General features: G+C 43.0%; 1 protein-coding gene and 1 non-coding gene across 8 annotated transcripts in view; both read left to right on the forward strand.

Moving 5' to 3' along the window:
- Positions 1–25,139, forward strand: part of lypd6b (LY6/PLAUR domain containing 6B) — a 192,227-nt gene that overhangs the window by 79,096 nt on the left and 87,992 nt on the right. Inside the window, exon 1 of one of the 7 annotated variants that reach the window (XM_048534897.2) lies at positions 9,316–9,336. The exons of the other annotated variants lie outside the window; for them this stretch is intronic. The gene's annotated coding sequence lies outside the window, so the exon portion shown is untranslated. Of the gene's footprint in view, positions 1–9,315; positions 9,337–25,139 lie in introns of those variants that run through there. 7 annotated transcript variants of the gene reach the window in all.
- LOC125454533 (U6atac minor spliceosomal RNA) lies at positions 17,024–17,150 on the forward strand. Its single transcript, XR_007248022.1, has one exon. It is a non-coding gene; the product is annotated as a U6atac minor spliceosomal RNA (small nuclear RNA).

Raw genomic sequence — 25,139 nt, forward strand, 5'->3', positions numbered from 1 at the left:
AATATTAATTGCAGGAATTCACCAAGGCTCCTTAGCCAGATCCAAGGAAACACCACCAACTGTAAATTGCACTCCAAGCCAATCACCATCCTGACTTGGAAATATATCAACATTCCTCCACAATTTCTGAGTCAGAATCCTGGAATTCCTTCCTTAATGGCACAGCGGCAGTATCAACATCAAATGGATTGCAGTGCTTCAAGAAGGCATCTCACTACCACCTTCTCAGGAGCAGCTAGGAGTGGTTAATAAATAGTGGCCCAGCCAGTGAGGACCATATCCCTGAATTAATGAATTTTTTGAAATGGGTTAGGCATCCAGTCCAGCAGTGATTTTGTATGAGTTTTGCATGAATGCATGAGGAACTTTGTTCAAGAATTCGACAGAGGCATTTGTTGCTGGTTGAACTTCTCTAGAACTCTTGTGAGCTACTGATGCACAGTCTTAGCACAGTTCAGGTGTTTGGTAAGTGCAATTATTCTGTACACATATTGTTTTAGGGTTGAGACATGGATCATCTTCCTCTTGGATTTTCTGGACCTTGCAGTGCCTTCACAATAGGTGATTAATTCGATGATCTGATCAGCAGGTAACAGTTGTCCACATGGATCCAGTGAAACAGAGATCATTGAAATCTTTCATCCAAATGATGACATAATCCAAAAAGAGGCCAGTTCAATGCCCCTTTGTGGTTTGTATTTGTGTGTTCTGCTGAGAAGATTTTGCCATAACAAGGCCGTGCTGTGCACACTTTGTCAGCAGGAGGATGTAATTTGCATTCAGCTCTTCCACTTCATTTTCCCAATGGTTCCTCCCCAGATATTGAAGCCATGGCAGTACCAGCATTGAAATCCCTTCGAAAGTTGGGGGCTTGTCTGCTGTGCTGGAAGTGAGAAATTCATCAAAATCAGAATCACGCTTATCCTAATTTCTTCACTTGGTGTTAAGTGTCTAGGCAGAAGCATGGAACTGAAGTTACAACTGAACTTGAGTTCAATTGTCGTGAGTCTTTCATGTTGATGAATGTGGAGATTTCACAGTGCATCCGCAATCCTATTCCAGATGGAAAACCAATCCGATGTACATGATGAAGGGTCTAGGCCCGAAACGTCAGCTTTTGTGCTCCTAAGATGCTGCTTGACCTGCTGTGTTCATCCAGCCCCACACTTTGTTATCTCCGATGTACATGAGGGTCATTTTCAGCCTATCTTTTCCAATAGAAGCTTTACACTCTGGCTTGTTCTTTCAGCAGCCCCTCCCCATTAGGGAGGCCTCACCAAGCCAGAAACGTCAATTTGGAGTCCTGATTGCTCACAAGGTACGACTGCAGTTCTTTGCGACAATTGCTCTTGAGACAATCCAAGAGTGATCTAACTTTCCAAAAAAATGTCTTCCTTTGGCCGCAAAGATCAGGATCCTGCTGAGATCAGTCAGGAGATAATTGGGCAGTCATTTTTAGGGCAACCTTTCTAAGCCACTCCCTATTTGGAATGAACTGTGCAAATCCTGAAGAGGATTGCTGACACACAGATTCTACTGCCACTCCCTATTTGGAATGAACTGTGCAAATCCTGAAGAGGATTGCTGACACACAGATTCTACTGCCCAAAGATACCTCTTCGCAAAATATGTGGTCTAATGTTTTTATATGTTTGTCGCCTGTGCATAGATTCTTAAATCAGGACTCCCAGGATCCTGGCCTGTCATTGTCACCAACCCTTCATTGTCACAGGCCTTTGCAAATGGGCCCTATCAGAAATATGCCTGCACCCTGTTTAATATGACATTGTTTACACAGTGGTGATCAGAAGACGATGACCTCTCAAAACTGGGCCACTTGGGCCCTTGACCGCGTCTCCCGCATTTCCCGCAACACATCCCTCACACCCCGCCCCCGCCACAACTGCCCTAAGAGGATCCCCCTCGTTCTCACACACCACCCCACCAACCTCCGGATACAACGCATCATCCTCCGACACTTCCGCCATCTACAATCCTACCCCACCACCCAAGACATTTTTCCATCCCCACCCCTGTCTGCTTTCCGGAGAGACCACTCTCTCTGTGACTTCCTTGTTCGCTCCACACTGCCCTCCAACCCCACCACACCCGGCACCTTCCCCTGCAACCGCAGGAAATGCTACACTTACCCCCACACCTCCTCCCTCACCCCTATCCCAGGCCCCAAGATGACATTCCACATTAAGCAGAGGTTCACCTGCACATCTGCCAATGTGGTATACTGCATCCACTCTACCCGGTGTGGCTACCTCTACATTGGGGAAACCAAGCGGAGGCTTGGGGACCGCTTTGCAGAACACCTCCGCTCAGTTCGCAACAAACAACTGCACCTCCCAGTAGCAAAGCATTTCCACTCCCCCTCCCATTCTTTAGATGACATGTCCATCATGGGCCTCCTGCAGTGCCACAATGATGCCACCCGAAGGTTGCAGGAACAGCAACTCATATTCCGCCTGGGAACCCTGCAGTCTAATGGTATCAATGTGGACTTCACCAGTTTCAAAATCTCCTCTTCCCCCACCGCATCCCTAAACCAGCCCAGTTCGTCCCCTCCCCCCACTGCACCACACAACCAGCCCAGCTCTTCCCCCCCACCCACTGCATCCCAAAACCAGTCCAACCTGTCTCTGCCTCCCTAACCGGTTCTTCCTCTCACCCATCCCTTCCTCCCACCCCAAGCCGCACCCCCATCTACCTACTAACCTCATCCCACCTCCTTGACCTGTCCGTCTTCCCTGGACTGACCTATCCCCTCCCTACCTCCCCACCTATACTCTCTCCACCTATCTTCTTTTCTCTCCATCTTCGGTCCGCCTCCCCCTCTGTCCCTATTTATTCCAGCTCCCTCTCCCCATCCCCCTCTCTGATGAAGGGTCTAGGCCCGAAACGTCAGCTTTTGTGCTCCTGAGATGCTGCTTGGCCTGCTGTGTTCATCCAGCCTCACATTTTATTATCTCACATTACTGCTTTCTTTTCTGTCTTTACAGCAATGAAATGTCCACACTCCCTTTTGTCAACCTGCCATTGAAGATTTTCTGAACCATTACTCTGTTTGGTGCCCCTCCAAGCCATGAGTTCTTGGCTGACCCTGTGAGGGGTGAAGAACTCCAGGCAGCAGTGCACAAGGGACCATCAGAGTCCTCAGGTCAAAGAGTCGTAAAGCACAGAAACAGAAAAATTTGTCCCACCCTTGGCATACAGACCAAGCTTCCTAAACTGAACTACTTCCATTTATCTGCATTTGGCCCATATGCCTCTAAACCTTTCCTATCCAGGTACCTGCCCAAATCGTAGTGACCATCCATGAGTTGTTAGATATGTGCTTAAGATCAAATTGTGACAAGATTTGGAAGAGCACTCAAGTTTATATTTTGAACAATAATAATAGGATCACAGTCAGTCTGAAACCTTAGAGGAAATCTTGATAGCAAAGGCCATTTAATCGTATATACGCTGAAACAGTCACAGAAAGCGAGTAATAGGATTTTAGATAAATGTGATTACAGATCCAAAAGCCATTTCTGCCTCTTTAAGCACATATTGCCAGTGGCTTATTGTGTGCACTGAGCTTTTAAATGATGAATAATTGAGAACAGTATGTGTTCCAGTTCTGCTTGGAGCAGCAATTTTGCTCAGTAGGTTGCATGGAACGTGCATGGCACATTAAAGATCTGAGCACCAGAACAAGGAGCCCCTGGCAATCTGCTGGTAACATGTCAACGTTTATTTGCTTGTCAATTTTCAGTTTCACCGCCTGCACCCCACCCACCCCCCTACTCCCCTACTCCCCTACCCCCCTACCCCCAGCCATCACCTCCCACAGCCCCCTCATTCCCCACTGCTCTACCTTCCTGAAAGCATTGGTTGCTCATTGTATTAGATTCCGCCACTACCTATTGCATTCCAGGTGAGTGAGTAAAATTTGACCCGGCATGTTATATCAACAATCCTCACTGCACAGATGTGTTGCGCTTGCATGCCATATTAGAGAATGAAATGACTTGTAACCATATAGCACCCTACATGAATTCAGACATCGTAAAGCATTTAAAATATTAACAAAGATCTGTAACTCGGATTGTGGGTGAGCTTGTTGACTTGCTCACCGAGCTGGTTTATTCTCATTCAGATATTTCGTCACCATGCTCGGTGAGATCATCAGTGGACCCCCCGATGAAGTGATGTTCTTCTACCCTGCTTGGAATTTATTCTGTCCGGTCCATTATGACGAGTACTGTCATTTCCGGTTTTTGTCTGTTTGGGTTTGTATATGGCGTCCAATTCTATATATTTGTTGATTGAAGCATGGGTGGAGAGCCATGCCTGTCGGAATTCCTGTGCCTGTCTATGTTTGTCCCAAGCCAAACTTTGAAATGCATGGGAATTCCAAGAGGCATTGTTCTCCACCCATACTTCAATCAACAAATATATAGAATTGGACCTGTATATAAACCCATACAGATCAAAACTGGAAATGACAGTGCTCATCATAACAGACTGGACAGTCTAAATTCCAAGCAGAGTAGAATAACGTCGCTTCATCGGAGGCTCCACTGATGATGCCACCTAGCTGGTGATGAAACATCTGAACAAAAACAAGCTAGCTCGGCGAACAAATCAACAACCTCATCCCAAAGCATTTATTTCTTTTTAAAATTTCATTATGGCATTGAAGTAGTTTGTAGAGCCATAGAATCACAAAGCATGGAAACAGACTCTTCAATCCATCTAGTCCTCGCTGACCATGTTCCCAAACTAAACTAGTCCTACCTGTCTGTGTTTGGGCCATATTCCTCCCAACCTTTATTCATGTACTTATCCAAATGTCTTTTAAACATTGTAACTGTACCTCCATCCACCATTTCTTCTGGTAGTTGAATTCCACACACGAACCACTCTCTACATAAAAATGTTGCCCCTGATGTTCCTTTTAAATCTTTGACCTCTCATCTTAAAAACAAGTCCCTTTGTTTTGAACTCCTCCACCTAGGGGAAAGACCCTTGTCATTCACTTTATCTATGCCCTTCATGATTTTATAAACCTCTATCAGGTCACCCCTCAACCTCCTATGGTCCAGTGAAAGGAGTCCTATCATATCCAGATTATTTTTCTAACTCAAACCTTCCATTCCCAGCAACATCCTGGTAAATCTTTTCTGAACTCCTTCCAGTTGAAAAATATCCTTCCTGTAACCGTGCAACCAGAACTGCACAGGGTACAGAAGGGGCCTCACCAATGTACTGTATAAATTCAACATGGTGCCTTGACTTCTATTTTCCAAGGTCTGGGCAATAAGGGCAAGTGTGCAAAACACTTTCTTAACCACCCTGTCTTCAGGCACGGGTTTAACAAATGTTTATTGAGTCAATGTTGGGAGAGCCTACCCCAGAGGATTCTGAGGTACTACTGTACCATCCAGTAGGAATGACATGATATTTATACATTGTAAGTCACGTAGAAGGTACATTACTCGAATTCCAAAATGGTCTGTTTCAATGAAATAAGTTGTTTCCAAAGTATCAAAAATGCCAGTGGTGCCTAATGTATCTGGTCTTAATCTATTCCACCTTTCTCCCATAATTGTACCTTGCAGGCTGCCCTATGAGCGGCATTTTGAGCTTGCTTACGTGTTTTAATTCTTTTTAAACTGACCAGCTTTCTTGAATATGAATAAAATGAATTCTATAATTAATATTATTTATGCAGGCTAACTAAATTTCTGACTTCTTTCTAACTTAAAAACCGAAAGAACTGCGGATGCTGTAAATCTGGAACAAAAACAAAGTTGCTGGAAAAGCACAGCAGATCTGGCAGCATCTGTGAAGGAAAACCGAGTTAACGTTTCGGGTCCAGTGACCCTTCCTCAGAAGACAGAGGAAGGATCACCCAACCCAAAATGTTAACTCTTTTTTCCTTCACAGATGCTGGCCAACCTTCCATTGCTTTCCCAGCAACTTTGTTTTCATTCTTTCTAATTTAATTGATTAGCCCATTTTAAGATTTTATTAATCTGCCCCCAAATAGATTGATGTAAGGTTTACCCAAGCCATAACCAGTATTTTCCCCATACAATGGGATGTAGTCATCACTGGCTAAACCAGCATTTATTTCCCATCCGTAATTATCCTGGAGAAGATGGGAGTAATGAAGGAACAATGTGGCATTTCCAAATAACATGGTCTGCGGTTTGGAAAGGAACCTTCAGGTGGTGGTATTCCCATCCATCTGCTGATCTTAAACATTTACATGGGAGATGTTGCAAGTTTAGAAGGTGCATTTGAGGGAGTTACTACTTGGTGAGTTACTACATGGCATCTTGTAGACGGTACATAGTACTGCCACTGAGTTTCAGTGGTAGAGAAAATGAATGTTCAAGATGTTGGTTGAGATGCCATTTGAGCAGACTGCTTTGCACTGGATTGGATTCAACTTCTTGACTGTTGGTGGATCTGCACACATCCAGGATAGTGGAGAGAATTTGAATAACACTTCTGATTTATGCCAGGGTATATCTATGATTGGTGTAGCTCAATTCCTGGTCAATTGTAATCCTCAGAATGTTGATAATGGGAGACTCAGTAATGGTAATGTCATTGAAGGTACAAGCGGTCATGCATAGATTTGCTTTAATCAGTTCGAAGATTTTTAATGATTAATATGTATATGTAAATCACTGAATTCCTTACAAACCACGGTCCTGAGAGAACTAAAGGTTTTACCAGGGTAAAGAAGAGGTGACATTTTAGGTCATCAATGCATGTTAGGTGTGAGGCCTTGTTTAGAATCGGTGCTTTAGTTTGGAGTCAGACTGGTTTTATTTCTAAAGTAGGAAATTATAAAACAGCGTATCGTCTGACTGTCTATAAGTTCTGTGCTTTTTGAACAAAATAGAATGTGTCTGCAATTACAAATTCACTCCATAGATTCATTGCAGATACAAATTCACTGCATAGATTCACATATATATATATATGTGTGTGTGTGTGTGTGTGTGTGTGTGTGTGTGTATGCGTGCTCATGCCAAGGTGTGCCTGTGTATGCGTGTGTGACCGTGTATAGTGGGGGTGGGGGTGGGGGTGTGGTGGTGCGGTGGGGTTTACCTGTAGTGTGACTTGAACCCAAGATCCCGCTTGAGGCCGTCCTCGTGGGTATGGAACTTGGCTATCAGCCTCTGCTCGGTGACTCTGTATTGTTGTGTATTCTGAAGTCTGCCTTGGCAGATGTTTACCCAAAGATCCAAGGCCAAATGTCCTTGATTGCTAACATGTTCCTCCACTGTATGGGACCATCCCTGTCTAGTGATTGTTGCGTGGTGTCTACTCATCCTTTATCATAGCATCTGCATGGTTTTGCCAATATACCATGCTTCAGGGCATCTTTGCCTGCAGCATATGAGATAGACGATATTGGCTGACTCACATGAGTATCTGCTATGCACATGGTGGGTGGCATTCCCATGTGTGATTGTAGTGTCCGTGTCAATGATCTGACATGTCTTGCAGAGGTTGCCGTGGCAGAGTTGTATGGTGTTGTGGTCAATGTTGTCCTGAGATCTGGCTAGTTGCTGTGAGCTATGGCCTGTTTAAGGTTTGGCAGTTGTTTGAAGGCGTGGGGAAAATCATTGTCATCAATAATGTGTTGAAGGCTGCGAAGAACATGGCATAGTTTCTCTGTTCCTGGGAAGTACTTGACAACGAAGGGCACCTTATGGATGTATCCCATGTCTGTCTTCTGAGGAGGTCATTACAGTTTTTTACTGTGGCATGTTGGAACTGGTGCTCAGTGAGTTGTGCACCGGAACCTATTCCTATGAGGCCATCCTTCAACAGCTTCAGGTGTCTGTCTCTTTCCTCCTCATCCAAACAGATTCTGTGCATGTGTAGGGCTTCTCTGTTGGAGATGGCTGTTTTAACATGTTTCGGGTAGAAGCTAGAAAAGGGCAATATCGTGAGATTATCTGCAGGCTTGTGATAGAGTGATGTACTGAGGCGTACATTAATGTGACTGATTCTGAAGAGGAGTCCATGGTAAGTCTGATGGTGGGATGAAACTTTCTGATATCACTATGTAATTGTTTCGGTGATTCCTCATTATGGGTCAAAAGGAAGAAAATGTCATCAATGTATCTAGTGTAGAGTGTTGGTTGGAAATCTTGCACAGCAAAGAAGTCTTGTTTGAGCCTGTGCATGAAAATGTTGGCATATTGCGGTGCAAATCTGGTCCCCACAGCAGATCTGTGTGTTTGGACGAAGAGCTAGTTGTCGAAGGTGAAGGCTTTGTGGTCGAGGATGAAGTGGATAAGTTGTAGGATGGCGTTTGGACACTGGCAGTTGTTGGTATTTAGTACTGAGGCTGTTGTGGTGATATTATTGTTGTGGGAGATACTGGTGTAGTGTTGAAATGTCAGCTGTGACGAGGAATGTTCCTGGATTGATTAGTCTGTGGGTGCTAAGTTTGTGTAAGAAATCTGTAGTGTCACGACAGAAGCTGGGGGTTCCTGTACAATGAATTTTTAAGATGCCCTTGACATAACCAGAGAGGCTGTCATAAAGAGTCTCATTGCCTAACACGATGGGATGTCTGGGTGTGTCAGCTTTGTATGCCTTTGGGAGACAGTAGAAGTCCCCTGTGTGGGAGGTGCGAGTGATGAGAGTGCATAGGGTATTCTGAAGAACTGGACCAAAAGTCTTGACCAGCCAGTTGAGTTCACAGGTGTGTTCTTTGGTTGGATCGGCAGGTAGTTGACTGTAGTGTTCCCAGTTGTTCAGCTGTCAGTATGCTTTCTTGCAGCGTTTTGTTCTCTTCTGTGTGACAATGGTTGACAGCATAGACGGCATTGCGCTGTGCCTATGTGATATTTGTGCCACCTTGTGACTGCAGCTGATGAACCTGGCATTCACGCATTCCCTGATTGTTTGAGCATAACTGTTAAGCCTTAGGCAACAGCCCTCCAATGGGTCTCATTCAACTCTTTCTTTTCCAGATCCCCCGTGGATCTCTCTGTCAACTGATCCAGTTTGTTGGTTGTCTCATTGGGCTCACTGATGACATCTTGGAAGAATTACCAGAGTCTCATTCACCTGATGAATTCCTGTGTGTCTGCTGTGAGACCAGTGGGGTCCATTTTGGCAATGGGCCAGAAATTGAGTCCTCGGCTGAGAACTTTGATTGCGTCCGGTCGGAGGGTTTGGTCAGCTAAGTTGATGATTGATTTTCCCGTGGCGTTAACTGCCTTCAACTGTGGTACCAGGGGATACTTGGTTCTTGCTGGTGGTGATGCCAAGTTTCTTCAGTTTTGTGTTCTTGCTGTGCATGTAAGTGGTTGAGCTCTGTTCCCTTGTCTGCTTGGCAGTGTCTCATAACTGTACTGATGGATCTTGAGCACAAGCTGAGAATATGCACTCCTATCCTGATTTCAGGTTTATGCGCTTGCTGCAGAGTTGGTGTACGAGGTGATTAAGGAGCTTGTGAGAGGTGAAATGGCAATGTCTGTCAGCAGAATTAGTGTTGTAGATTGACTTGAGTGGGTGTGCGATCCGTGGTTGTTTTGGGATCTTTTGTGCTTCCTTGCATTTTTGAAGAAACTTGATGTCTGTGTTGATATGTGCAATTTTCCTGGAGATCCTCTCCTCTTTGAGCTGGTAGTTGGTGGTGTCGATGATAACCATGATGTGGAGGTGCCAGTGTTCGACTCGGTTGGACAAGGTGGGAAATCATATGATACCAGGTTCTTGTCCAACAGGTTTATTTGAAAACAGAGGCTTTCAAAGCCTTACTCCACCTTCAGGTGTGAGTGACAGAGGTACTATCAGACACAGAATTTATAAGTAAAAGATCAAAGGGTCACACCATCGATGAGGATGCACTAAACAAACCTAAGATACTGTTAAATCTTGGATTAGTTAGAAGGTTTTAATCGATTAATATGTTAATGTAAATCCCCAAATTCCTTTCAAGTTACAGTCCTGAGAGAATTAAACGTTTTATCAGTGTAAAGAAGAGGTGACGTTTTAGGTCAGACAATGCATGTTAGGTGTGAGGCCTTGTTTTAGAATCTGATTGTGTTTTGGTTTGGAGTCAGACTGGTTTTATTTCTAACGTAGGAATTTATAAAACCCTACATTGATTAATTGTCTGTAAATTTAGTGCTTTTTGAGCAAAATAAAATGTATCTGCAAATACGAACTCCCCCCATAGATTCACACAGAGATAGTAAGAACTGCTGATCCTGGAGTCGAGATAACATATTAGGCTGATGGAGAAAGTGAAGTCGCATGGGGTCCAGGCATACTAGCTAGATGGATAGAGAACTGGCCTGGCAACAGGAGACAGAGTTGTAGTGGAAAGGAGTTTCTCAAAATGGAGAACTGTGGTCATTGGTATTCCACAGGGATCCGTGTTGGGACCACTGTTGTTTGTGATATACATAAATAATCTGGAGGGACGTATAGATGGTCTGATTAGCAAGTTTGCAGATGACAGTAAGATTGGTGGAGTAGCAGATAGTGAAGGGGACTGTTGGAGGATGCAGCAGAATATAGATAGATTGGAGAGCTGGGCAGAGAATTGGCGGATTGAGTTCCATCCAGGCAAATACGAGGTGATGCATTTTGAAAGATCCAATTCAAGGGCAAACTATACGGTAAATGGAAAAGCCCTGGGGAAAATTGATGCACAGAGAGATCTGGGTGTTCAGGTCCATTGTACTTTGAAGGTGGCAACGCAGATGGGTAGAGTGGTCAAGAAGGCATACAGCATGCTTTCATTCATGGGACGGGGTATTGAGTACAAGAGTTGGCAGGTCATGTTACAGGTGTATAGAACCCTGGTTCGACCAGATTTGGATTACTGCATACAGTTCTGGTGACTGCATTACCAAAAGGATGTGGATGCTTTGGAGAGTTTGCAGAGGAGGTTCACCAGGATGCTGCCTGGTACGGAGGGTGCTAGCTATGATGAGAGGTTGAGTAGATTAGGATTATTTACATTAGAAAGACGGAGTTTGAGGGGGAACCTGATTGAGGCCTGTAAAATCATGAGGGGTATAGACAGGGTGGATAGCAAGAAGCTTTTTTCCCAGAGTGGCGGACTGAATTACTAGGGGTTTCAAGGTGAGCAGGGAAAAGTTTCAGGGAGATATGCATGGAAAGTTCCCTACGCAGAGGGTGGTGGGTGCCTGGAATGAGTTGCCAGCAGAGTTGGTAGAGGCGGGCACAGTAGTGTCATTTAAGATGTATCTAGACAGATACATGAATGGGCAGAGAGCAGAGGGATACAGATCCTTGGAAAATTGCTGATAGGTTTAGATAGAGGATCTTGATCGATGCAGGCTTGGACAGCCGAAGGGCCTGTTTCTGTGCTGTAATTTTCTTTGTTCTTTATTCTGTAGTGTGGACCTGGATGAATACAGCAGGCCAGGCAGAATCAGAGGAGCAGGAAAGTTGACGTTTAGAGTCGGGACCTTCCTTCAGAAATAGGGGAAGTGGGAGGAAGGGAGCTCTGAAATAAATAGAGTGAAGAGGGATGGGACTGGGGAAGGTAGGTGGGATGGTGATACGTGAGTACATGTAGGGAGTGTTGGGGATTGGTCAGTGATGTGGGAGGAGTGAATAGGTGGGAGAGAAGATGGGCAGGTTGTATTAGGCCAAGGAGGCAGGGATGAGAGGGAGGGTTGGTCATGGGATGAGGCTGGGGATGGGGAGATTTTGAAACTGGTAAAGTCCACATTGAGACCATTTGGTTGTAGTCTCATATGAGATGCTGCTCTTTCAGTTTCTGGGTGACGTCATTGTGACACTGGCTGGACATGTCGTCCAGGGAGTGGGAGGGGGAGTTGAAGTGGCTTGTGACTGGAAGGCGTTGTCGTTTGTCACGAATTGTGAACAGGGGCTCTACAAAGCGGTTTCCAAGCCTCCACTTGGTCTCACTGATGTAGAGGAGCAGCACCTCATATTCAGCCTTTGAAACCTACAACCCAATGGTCTCAATGTGGACTTTACCAGTTTCAAAATCCCCTCACCCCATGACCAACCTTCCTTCTCATCCCCACCTCCTTGACCTGTCCGTCTTCTTTACCACCTATCTGCTCCTCCCACCTCACTGGCCAATCCGTACCACTGCCTATCTGTATTCCCCTATCACCATTCCACGTACCTCTCCCAGCCCCACCCCTTCTCACTATTTATTTCAGAGCTCCCTTCCCACCCACATCCACCATTTCTGAAGCAGGGTCCTGACCCGAAACGCCAGCTTTTCTGTTCCTCTGATGCTCCCTGGCCTGCTTGTTCCTCCAGCTCTACACTGTGTTATTCCCCCATAGATTCACATGTGTGTTGCAGTGTGCATCTAAAGAATGGCAAGTAATGGCAAAGAATGAAGCTCATAGTAGACCCAGTCAATACTAAGTTCTGCCTCGCTGCCAGATACTCCATCGGGCCTCTCTGTTACTGACATACCATTTCCACACATCACTCCCACCACCCTGCCCGTGTGGAGACCCACCACATTGAACTTTGCTTCCAACTTTCCATGTTGCCTCTCTGAACCCTGACATTACAGCTTATTACATCTTTCCTGCTCTCTATGCTGTCCCTGTGGAGGCCAGGGTGGTGGTCACTGCGTTGAGTCCATCAAACCATACACCCTGATCCTCCATCCCCTACCCCACGTCAGTGTCCTTGTTTCCACCATTACAAGCACTCAATTTTCTTCACCCCAACCTTGATTGGCCCTGCTGTTGCCACTCCCTGGACTGCAGTTAGACTGATCCCCTGACTGTGAGTGTCCCAAGCTGACAACTGACCATGGACAAGCCTTTAGACTCTGTGGACTTCGCCTCTAGCAGACAAGGCAGACAAACTTCCTCTTGACCAGACTGAGGACTATCAGTTTCCAACATGGCCATTTGGTTGAGTAAAGGTGCAGCCAGCTCATGCTGCACAGGCATTTGTTAGATATATCGGTGCCTGTACAATGAGATGTCCCGTCTCTAGACAAATCCCTACCGACAAATAGCTAATGCATGTATCTGTGCTTAAGAACACTTAATATGTCAGTCCTGATCGTACTTTCATGCTTCAACCAGAGCTAAAGGCATGGCAGAGCAAGCTATGGTGTGCTGCAAGCACGCTGATAGTGCTGAGTGACTGAGTGCTAAGCGAGCAAGCAAGCAGCTCTGTGATGCAGCCCAGTCTAATCCATGAGCTGTCCCTGTGTGCAAATTATCCTGTCACAGCCTAGCAATTTTAGTTGCTTTTTTTGCACCGTTAATTATTAAAAATAATTCAAAACCACTTCATTTAAATTCCTTCAGATATCATTGCTAAAATGCACTGTAGATGCTTGCATTACATACACACAGAGGTTCACGTTTATTTCAATTCCCAGGCTGTGCTGAGAACACTATATGTGGCCTGTGAGCTCTGAGCTGGATAAAGTAAAAATCTTCCATGGTTCCTGCTCCTGGTTATTGTCATGCTGCCCCTACTGCAATTAATTTTAGGTGAATTTTGGTGGAATCCAACATTAAGATTGGGTGTGATACCTCAAGTGGTGAATATTCTCTTTACACTGAATACTGTGGCTCACACTTGATATTGCAACAAATGATCATGGCGCCATAATTCATCAAGCATTGCCAAGTCCTGGAAATAGAGAAGAAAAAGCAGAATTAAAAGTGAACACTTGGCAAGGGATTATCAATGCAATTTTAACCCTTGTGTTAAATAAAATGATAAATACAGGGGTCCAAAGAGACTCTGTAAATGTAAATGTAAAACAACTGCACCTCCCAGTCGCAAACCATTTCCACTCCTCTTCCCATTCTTTACATGACATGTCCATCATGGGCCTCCTGCAGTGCCACAATGATGCTACCCGAAGGTTGCAGGAACAGCAACTCATGTTCCGCTTGGGAACCCTGCAGCCCAATGGTATCAATGTGGACTTCACCAGCTTCAAAATCTCCCCTTCCCCCACCGCATCCCAAAACCAGCCCAGTTCATCCCCTCCCCCCACTGCACCACACAACCAGCCCAGCTCTTCCCCTCCACCCACTGCATCCCAAAACCAGTCCAACCTGTCTCTGCCTCCCTAACCTGTTCTTCCTCTCACCCATCCCTTCCTCCCACCCCAAGCCGCACCGCCATCTCCTACCTACTAACCTCATCCCACCTTCTTGACCTGTCCGTCTTCCCTGGACTGACCTATCCCCTCCCTACTTCCCCACCTATACTCTCCTCTCTACCTATCTTCTTTTCTCTCCATCTTCGGTCCGCCTCCCCCTCCCTATTTATTCCAGAACCCTCACCCCATTCCCTCTCTCTGAAGAAGGGTCTAGGCCCGAAACGTCAGCTTTTGTGCTCCTGAGATGCTGCTTGGCCTGCTGTGTTCATCCAGCCTCACATTTTATTATCTTGGATTCTCCAGCATCTGCAGTTCCCATTATCACTCTGTAAATGGCTGCAGGCTTTTTCCCTTCAGATTTATCTTAGCTAAGCAAAATATCTTTGTAAAATATACTAATGATAACCCTTGATTTAAATTTAACAATATAACTAAATATAATGCAATTATGCTTTTGATGTAAGCGCACCTGTATCATATTCACCTGTTTAGAACAAAATGGTTTATTTTACACTACAATTTAATCCTTGCTTCAGGTGTGTAGTACTGTGAATAGCCCAGTTTGTTCTGGTCGTGAAAGGCTCTATCTATCAGCCCGATTTAATGAAGGTGGCCAATGTTTCCCCCAGTATTGGACATTGTTAATTTCTATGAAAATCTGTACCTACATCAGCATAGGCTTTGTGTTGTCTCTCGCATTTGAACTGGTCCTTATTCATGGCGTTATCTCCTTGTAACCAATAGAGGTTTATTGTGCATTGTTTAAGAAAGACCACAGTGATGGGTCTGCATTCGGTGAGGTAACTAGACCTTGTATCAACCTCTGTGGCCACGTGGTTATTGAGATTTATATGAGATGGTATTTTCCATTAAGCATGCATGTTGTAGTACATGCCCGTATATTGACTTGTGCTATAGTTAGGTAGCAAATCCTACCTTTGCAATCCTACATTGTGTTAAAAGGCGACAACAGAGGCGAGAATGCTTATTTCTGGCAGTGAAATTCCAGCAATGATATGTGAGCCTTTTGAGCTTGTTTCAGTAGTAGCAGGACTGAGCAGGCAACATTTTTTTTGTCAGTCTTGCACAAAGCTCCTTGTTGAAAGTGAAGGGAAAAAACAAGAAATGGCCTGGTCGTTGGATCTCCATCTGGGGGCAGAGTGCATGCAACGCTGGTTTCTAAATGTTGTGACCCTCATTTCTTACCCTCATGTAATGGTGTTGCTGAAACCTCTGCCCTAGACTCTGATTACTTAGTGCTTAGCACTTGGAGCCTTTAATAGGGGCTTGTATTGTGTGTATGCAGTGAACTGAGTCAGAGATTAAATCAGACTTGCATCACATTGGATAATAAGTCTTGGTAATGTTCCTGGCTGGAATTTATATTCTGATGATACTGTGGATTAGTGAGTAACTGCATACACCTGTAAGTGAAATAAAAACCTGGAATCATATTCCACTGGGCCATTTCATTGCTGTTGGGGGGAGGGAGGTGTACTATCATGTGTAACCCACAAACTGACTGGCTTTTTCAACTGTAATGTCCTAACTTTATTAACCTCTTATTCAGACCTTATGACTTCAGCTCTGTGTGCTGTAGTTTATAGTTTAATTCTTGGATGAATCATATTGACTTTAATATCTTGCGATATCATTACATGTTGACGGTAATACACAGCCGTTGTGCTATGTTGTTGTTGATCATAGATCATGTGATATGCTTAGACTATAATCCGGCTATTCTTTCAATATTTATACTCGCCCAAAGGACTGAATGGCTGTCTGTGATGCAGAGCGATGCCAACAGGGTGGTTTTAATTCCCATACCAGCTGAGGTTCCCATGAAGGATTCACAGCCTCTCCCCTTGCCTGAGGTATGGTGACCCTCAGGTCAAACCACAACCAGTTGTCTCTGTCTGATGAAAGAGCAGCTCAGTGGTTTTCTGGCACAATGGTGATCGTACCTTTATATACTTAGGGCACCTTAACATACCAGTAATAGTCTGAGGGGTTCGTGAAGGTTTTTTGTCACTCTACAACAAATTTATACATTGTGGACTTGACAGATCTCCAATGGCAATGTTCAAGGTAAGTCAAGATACTGTGGAAAGGGATATTACACCAAGAACTACATTCATCATTTGGACTTTTCAATTGACCATAAAACCAGACTTTAGAATGAGTATTGTAAATTGATAGCATATCCACTGCATACATTGTGAGAGTGCGGGCTCAGAATATGAAAACTTAACGAAACAGAAGCAGGAGAAGTCCATGTGACTCTGTTCAATCAGATCATTGCTGATCTCTTACCTTTTCTCCACATTGCTGCCCTATTCTCCGATGCCTTGATTCACTAAGTGAAAAAACAATCAATTTAATTCTTGAATACAGCCAGGGACTGAGCATTTAAACCCCTCTCAGGCTATAATCACTTGCAAAATGTTCAGGTTTCTTTTAAGAGCAGCTAGTAGTAGTCTCTAGTAGAATTATATAATCCAAACACTTGTCCACTTGATGCATAAAATGACAGTGGTCAGCGTCATAACTGTGTGTACGCTTCTGGTGCATTGTGATACGTTAGGGTGTCTGAAATAGGTGTGCTAGACAGTCCCCACCCACCACCACAGCAAACCTCCTCAAACGATGAGGCCATTACTTAACTACACTAATTTACGACCGTTTACAATTTCTAATCTATAAAGGCTGTTTTGAGAAGTCAAATTAGCTTCAATGAGTCCAACTCCTAAAAACCATATTACTACAATCTACACTTGGATCAAACATTCTGTGCAATCTCCTTGAAGTTGTTCTGTCAACAATGTTTCTTGGAGTTTCAGAAAAGCCACAACTTAATTGATACACATTCTTTGATCTATGTTGTATGAAAGAAGGTAAGGTTAGCGTGCCCCTTGATAAAGATGGAAGGGGTCCTTGTGGCCTCACAACACACAAATGATTAAGGCATTGCTATCTACCTGGTGGCATCTAACCATGTGTTGGGCCCTCTTGTGGTGCGGTTGTATTGTCCCTACCCTGGACAGGGAGGCCCAGGTTTAAGTCCCACCTGCTCTGGAGGTATAACATCTCTGAACAGGTTGATTGGGAAAATATGTTAATTTTAAAAACAGTTTTCAATCTGTTGCAGAACTTATATCTTTACACAGCAAAGTAACAATTCTGTTATCAATTTTAAAGGGTGGCAATGAAATCATGGCCATTTCCTAGACTTCAAGAAACGAAAGTGGATACTGTTTACCCTTTTCTCCTGCCTGGCATTTGTTGTCCAGTTGGAGGTAGAGGAGTGCGCTGAGGATTAAGACTTGGTAGACTTGCCGTTTTGAGCTCTCGGTTAACTATCTAGGAGGCTCAAGGCAGCAGATGTGTGGGACACCACCACCTGCAGTTTATCCTCCAAGTCACACACATCATTCTGGCTTAGAGCTACATTGCCTTTCCTTTGTCATTACTGGATCAAATTCTTTCTCTCGTCACAGGCAGCTTTTCTTGTCGATACTTTCCTAACACGGGTGTCCCTCACTCCAAAGACTGCAAATTCAAGACAGTGGCTCACCGTCATCTTCTCCACGGACAATAGGGACAGGCAATAAATGCTGGCCTAGCCAGTGATATACAAATCCCAAGAATGAATTTTTTTTAAAAAATCAGTTTGCTGCTGTTCTGCAACCTCCCTGAGCTTGTATGTAACAGCTGGAGCCTAGTCTTTTTGAAATTGTCTTGGTCTCTCCAGACCCCAGTGGTGGGCTGCTACTCCTTTCTTTCAGTGACTTCTGCTCACATTACAATAATTTCCAAACCTACATGCACTGCTGTTTTAGTATTCTCTTGTCCAAGTATTGTTGCACTTGCTGTTCGCTGACATATTTCCAGAATAAAGGATGCATGACTGCATTGGACAGTAACAGCAGGATTTTCCCCTTTTTCTTGAGAATACTCTGATATGGTCCAATCACTTTGATACTCTACTGAGGACGTGCTTCACCATCAGAAGTGCCATCTTTTGGATGAGTTATTAAAATCATACTTTATCTACCCGTCAGACAGTAATTATCCCATAGCATCTTTATAAACATTAGCAGGGAAGTTTATGCTGGACAATATCTTTCCCTCAGCTAACTTTAGCAAAATTCAAATGATCTACTCATCATCTCATTGATAGCAAGAACTGCAGATGCTGGAGTCAGAGACAATGTAATGTGAGCTGGAAGAACACATCAGGTCAGGCAGCATCGGAGGAGCTGGAAAGTTGATGTTTTGGGTCGAGATATGAGACCTTGCTTAGTGCAGATTGGCAAACATATTTCCTATATAACAATAGTGACTAGATTTCAACATTGTTTGCTTTTCAAAAATTTTTTTAAATCAACCTGTTCAGGATTGCTATGACACACCTGTGGAGCAGGTGGGACATGTGCCTGGGTCCTCTAGCCCAGCATTAGGGACTACAATCGTGGCTCAAGAGCCAAAACATAACTGGACGCCCCTCTCCCCTCACTGACCGATCCCCACCACTCCCTATCTGCACTCACTAATTGCCGTCCCACCTACCTTCCACAGCCCTACCCCTCCTCTCTCAGTTTATTTCAGAGCTCCCCACCCCTCCCTCATTTCTGAAGAACAGTCCTGGCCTGAAACGTCAACTTGCCTGTTCCTCTGATGCTTCTTGGTCTGCTGTGTTCCTCCAGCTCCACACCGTGTTATCTCTGACTGTGAAGACATTTGGGAAGTTTCAAGGTTGTTAAATATACTACAAAAATGCAATTTCTTCTGACACAAACATTTAGGAAATATGCATTATTTGTAAATTGGGGTATCTAGTTGTAAAACACCATGAAAAGGACTTCACACTCATCTCTCAGCCCCAACCTCACCCACTGAGAGTGGATTAGCTATTTAATTAAAGCAAGCTATAATAAGTATGCATATTTCATCAGCATTAAATATACAGATGAGTCTGGGAAAAAAAATGTGATTGATATAATCAGGTATCTAAGATGATTAGTGTTAAAATGAGCTGCAATCCACCAATGTTCAGTCATTTAGTATGAAAGCCAAATAATAATTTTAAAAGTATCCGGAGATATAAGTAAATCCAGCGATGTCAGTTCTGAATAAGGTTGATAATCATGTGCAGAAATGAGTTGTTTGTATATTGTCAGTACACCATGCCAAAAAGAACTCAGAAAAGTCAAAAGGCTGCTGTATTGAGTGGACTTGAGTTCAAATTATGTTTTCTGAGGTTAACAATGCTATATCATCCTTTGTGCTTTGTAATGTGAATATAACACCTTAAATTCATTATTTGCCAATTGAGATAAAGGATGCACCTAAAAATAGCAGTAAATTTCAACACTTGTTTAATCAGAACAGTAGGAGCAAAATTCTACTGGAACATCATTATAACTACAGCACTACATATTTTAAAAAAGGAGGCGGGAGCAGCCTGTGCCAGTGTGTGGACATCGATATGCTGATTGTATCTTTCACTTTGATATTTGATATGTATGTCTTCATCAATGTAGGGACATGTTAACAAAATGTTTGGTTGAAAGCTGATACTTCAGCATAATTGTTCTCAACTGAGCTGTAAATGTTTTTTCCAACTGCAGTGTTGTAGAGGTGGTTTAGGGAGGAAAGATTTAAGGTTGACTTCGTAGGCTATTGATGTACTTCCTATTCCCCTTGCTGATTGGAAGATTGTCAATGAGCAATTTGTTGGTAGTTCCAATAACAACAATTTAACATTGACACAAGCCTATATTATCTTGGCACAAATCATTACAATTGGTATACTTTTCAAGATTTAGTTAAGTAATTAAGGGACCATATATGCACAATCAAATCTCAGTTATATTTCTTGATTATTAGATGTTTTTTGCTTGGAGGGAACACTGTGGTGACCATGCCTTGGACAGATGAGCCTAATTATATACAATGGCTTTCTCATGCAGTCGCATGATTGTTAATTGTGCTTTTACAGATCCTGTGCTTTCTTGGTTTTCTAAGGTATTGGCTGTTTACACTTGCCCTCCTACAGTCTGCACTGTCTTACTAGAATGCTATTGTTCTGTCCCTTACATCCCTGTTTTGCCTGTCATTTGAATAAAGCTTTCTCCCTCTCTGTAGCACTGTCAATGTTTTATTTACACTAATATATCATTTTATTGAATACAGCTCTATTGTTCATTGTTTCCCTCTATACCTCATCAAGCCCCCATTACATGTTTCTGTCTGCCTCATTGGTGTCTTGAGTAGTATCAATATTTGCATAATCATCATTAGCATGTTCATAACCCTGAATACCCCATGCTGTCTCTTTTCAAATACATAGATCAGAATCCACATGAACAAAAATGTAGTTTTCATTGGTTTTCCAAACATCCAGGATGGTCCTGTAGTCTCCAATACAATATGAACATAAAAATTAAAAGTAGAATTAGGCTATACAGCCCCTTGAGCCTGCCCTGCCACTTAACATTATCATTGTTGATCTGATTGTGGCCTCCATTCTCCTGCGTATTCCTGTTAAACGTTTACTGTCTTGTTGGTCCAAGATCTAACTATCTCAGCCTTAAAGTATTCAATAACCCTATTTCCAAAATTCTAAAGACTCATGACTTTCGGAAATAAAAATCCTTTCAGACTCCATCTTAAAGAGAGATACTTTTTTTAAACTTTATCCCCTATTCTGCTACTGTACTGTGGTCTTTAGTGGTCCCTCTGAGCTGTGCCGCCACTCCAAGGTTCGGTGAAAGGTGATTGACATTTTGATGCCTTAACTTCTGGTTTTGGAAATTGATGCCCAAGAGGGACCTTGGAAGTCCACAAACTGGAGAAAACAAATTGAGGGAGCATATGTTTTGTATAACTTTGGTGAGGTAGCTATATTTTTTATTCCATTTCCCAATCTATAAATGACTACTTCCATTTGTCTTCCTAATACTTGCTGTGACTGCATACTAACTGCATTTTAATGCCTTGGGAGACTCAGACCCTCTGTACAGTCAAGTTCTACAACATCTCTCCATTTAAATAATATGTTGCTTTTTCTCTTCTTCCTGCTGAAGTAGACAACTTCACATCTCCCCCTGTTATACTCACTTTGCCAAATTTTTTTGCCCACTCAGTTAGCTTATCTATGTTTCTTAACAGATTTCTGATACTTGTCACAATTTATTTTCCTACCTATTTTAGTATATATGGTGTGGAGGTGCCAGCGTTGCACTGGGGTGGACAAAATCAGAAGCCACACAACACCAGGTTATAGTCCAGTGGGTTTATTTGAAATTCTAAGCTTTCAGTGTGCTGCCCCTTCTTCAGGGGAAGTGGAGAGAGGTGCACAGGCTCAGAATTTATAGGTGGAGGGATTGTTGCAAGAGAATTCAAGGTAATTAAAGAGTGTCATAAGATAGTACAAATGGCATGAGTGGAGTGTCGACAGGCTGAGTAACAAATCTTTGCAGGTGATCAAAAGTGACAAATGGTGTAAGATCTCAATAGCTGAATTTCAAGTGAGGACCAATACTCACTTTAGAATCATTGAATCCCTACAGTGTGGAAACAGGTCTTTCGGCCCAACATGTCCACACTGCCCCTCTGAAGAGCATCCCATCCTGACTCATTCCCCCATCCTTTCCCTGTAACTCCAGCAGTTCCCATGTCTAATCCATCTAATTTACACAACCTTGGACGCTATGGACAATTTAGCACGGCTAATCCACCTAACTCTGCACATCTTTGGACTATGAAAGGAAACTGGACAATGCAGGGCAAACCCACACAGACACGGGGAGAATGTTCAAACTCCACTCAGCCATCCGGGGGTGGAATTGAACCCGAATCTCTGGCGCTGTGAAGCAGCAGTACTAATCACTGAGCGACCATGCCGCCCACTTTAGTTTCTCCTCTTTTTCTCTTTGTAATCTATTTTCACTCTCTTTGTTAACTTTTCAGTCATTCTTTGTTCTTTATATTCTGTCCAGCCTTCCACTGATCTTAGTGGGATTATAAACATTTTTGCCTCAGTTCTATGTGCCATATCTTGTTTGCCCACTCCTTTGCACTGATTTCGCCTGCGTCCTTCCTGTAGAATCATTCTTTCCTACTGGAATGTATATTTTCTGAATACTGTGAAATATCCCTTTAAGTGTCTGCCCCATATACTCTCAAACTATTCATCAATCTAGTTTCACAGTTCAGTTTCAATTAGGAATTAGTGATTGATCTCCTGGACACAGTGTTGAAAAACAAAACAAACAAAAACAGAAATTCAGCAGGTTTGGCAGCATCTGTGGAGTGAAAACAGGGCTATCGTTTCAAGTCCAGAAACCCTTCTTCAGAACTGTTCGGTATTGCCAGACTTACTAAACTTCTACAGCAATATCTGATATTTTTTGTTTCAGATTACCAGCATCCGCAGTTGTTTGATTTATTTTACAGGTATGAACAACCCCAGAGAAAAGTTAAAGGAATGATAATGAAATGCAAGCATTTCTTTAAGTTTCATTGAACGTTAGTTGTCATACATATTGGTGGAGTAAGAACAGGGTTGTTTTACGAGATATGGTTGTTGGAAAACCTGTTATAAATTCTTCAGGAAGACGTCTAGCCAGAGTTGGCATTTATACCATTCTGTGACTTCAGTGGTTCCACCTGGAGTAAAAAAGCTTATCTGCCCAATTAAACTGCTGCTCAAGCTCTATGGCAGATTAAAACAATAGAGTTTGAGTTGTTTATGTTTTGTATCTAAACCCAGAGTTTGGATTAGTGCTGTAAATTTACAGAGGAGTGTTAAATCTGGATCTCTGATCCTCTGCATAATTAACCACTGTGTTGCCAATGTTCGAAGCTAATTGAGGAAAGATCCAAAGCTGATTGACACTTTCTCGTTATTACATTGCCCATTTAATCTGTTTAGTAACACAAATGGTTGGGTTGAATATACAACTCTAGTTATTTGACAATGAAGATAAACTCTCTACCATTAATCAGTTCTATAGAGCCATTCTAATGACTCATAAAATCCTTGTATATTTTCACTCATTAAAACTGATACTCACATTTGAATATCCTGTGAAGCTATGCAGTTTACGACTTCTGTCAAAATCCAAGACACGACCCATCCCTTCCCCTGCCAAAATTATTGAAACCCTACAGAAAGTCTTACAGCATTTCATACGTCAATCAATCTAAACACATGCATGCCGTGTAGAAATAGCTACTTTTCGGGCACTTTGTATTCCCCTGCTACTCCTTTCACCAATTTAGAAACGTAGCAACATGAACAACCTGAGATTTGCTGCAAGTTGTAAATCGGCCACACTGTCACATTCAGACTAGTTAATTCCAGGCATAGTGATCCACTTCATTCATAGCAAGTTATTTACTGGCCAATTTGTAGGATGCCAGTTCGATCTTTCAGTCAAACAAATTGTCCAAAAGCTACTATCCGACCATCTTTTCCAGCTGGAGCATGATTTCTTGATTCACTTGCAAATAATCAAAGCCCAAGAGGTTAAACACATGAGAAAATGTTAAGCGTCACAATACTTAAGATGTAACTGGAAGCTACCTACTAGATATTAATAGTGTGTTGTGTGTGTCAATTGGTATGTCAATTTCCTTTAAGAGATATGCTTATGTATCATACCATGTGACTTGCGGCTATAAAGATCCAAAAATCCATCTTGACTGGGGTCACTTGGAGCAAGATACCCTGATGAAATCCTGCTCCTCTTTTGTAACCGAATCGCTAATTAGCCAAGGCCCTGAAAGCTCATGACTAATGTATGTCATTGATTGATTTATTCATTTATTGTGATGTGTACCATAATACAGTGAAAAGCTTTCTTTATGGGTGTTACAGATAAAAATGTCTTAGACCGAGTCATACAGGTTACATTGCATAGAGCATGCACTAGGCATTATTTGAGGCCAGGGAGTCCATTAGTCAGTTTGATAACAACCTGGAAGAAACTGTTCCTGAACCTGCTCATGCACGTGTTCAGGCTTCTATATCTTTTGCCTGATAGAAGAGATCATTACTGGGGTGTCAGGACCTATAATAAACATCTTTCAATATCGTCTTATCCAAGTCTAGTTTCATCATAGAATCCCTATAGTGTGGAAACAGGCCTTTCAGCCCAACTAGTCCACACCGATCCTCAGAGCATCCCACTCAGACCCATCACCTCATACCCCATGTAATCTACACACTCCAGAACACTATGGGTAATTTACCATGGCCAATCCACCACACCTGCACATCTTTGGGCTATGGGAGGAAACCAGATCACCTGGAAGAAATCCACTCCGACACAGGGAAAATGTGCAGACTCTGCACAGACAGTCGGCCCAAGGTTGAAGTTGAACCTGGGTCCCTAGTGCTGTGAGGCAGCAGTGCTAACCACTGAGCCACCATGCCACCCTAGTTCTTGTGTAACTGGAAGTAATATCAATATTGCTGGAGGTACAGCTCACACAATGGCAGCAGTTCAGGGTAACCAGCAGTGGCTGTTATGAGAAGAGTTCAACTTCTTTCCAGCTAGCACTTGGAAACGTTATTTTCATCAGTACAATAGCAGTCCTGGACTTCAAAACTTTTGGAAAACTAATAGAACCAATATCCATGCATGCAACAACTTGATGGCTGCTTGTTTCTGCTTTTGTTCAAGTTCTGTTAAGCTAGAAACCCTGATTCTATTTTTTGAAAATAAATGACAGCCTTCTTTTCTGTTCAAAAATATATATGTTTTTAAAAAGCCAAAAGGCCCTGTGAGCATAGATATAGAGCAAAGTAATTAAAATAAATCACTCTGGTTGTTGATGGCCATTTCCAAGATTGATAGTTTTTTTTCAGTTTGTTAGGCTGAGGAAGTACTCTAATTTACCTTGTGGTCCTGGCAGTAATGGGGGAGAAGTCACATGCATTTGTCTTATGATTAAGGAAGGAAATAGTAACATTAGGTACCCG

Source organism: Stegostoma tigrinum, chromosome 7 (genome assembly GCF_030684315.1).
Source record: "Stegostoma tigrinum isolate sSteTig4 chromosome 7, sSteTig4.hap1, whole genome shotgun sequence".
Classification (NCBI taxonomy): domain Eukaryota; kingdom Metazoa; phylum Chordata; class Chondrichthyes; order Orectolobiformes; family Stegostomatidae; genus Stegostoma; species Stegostoma tigrinum.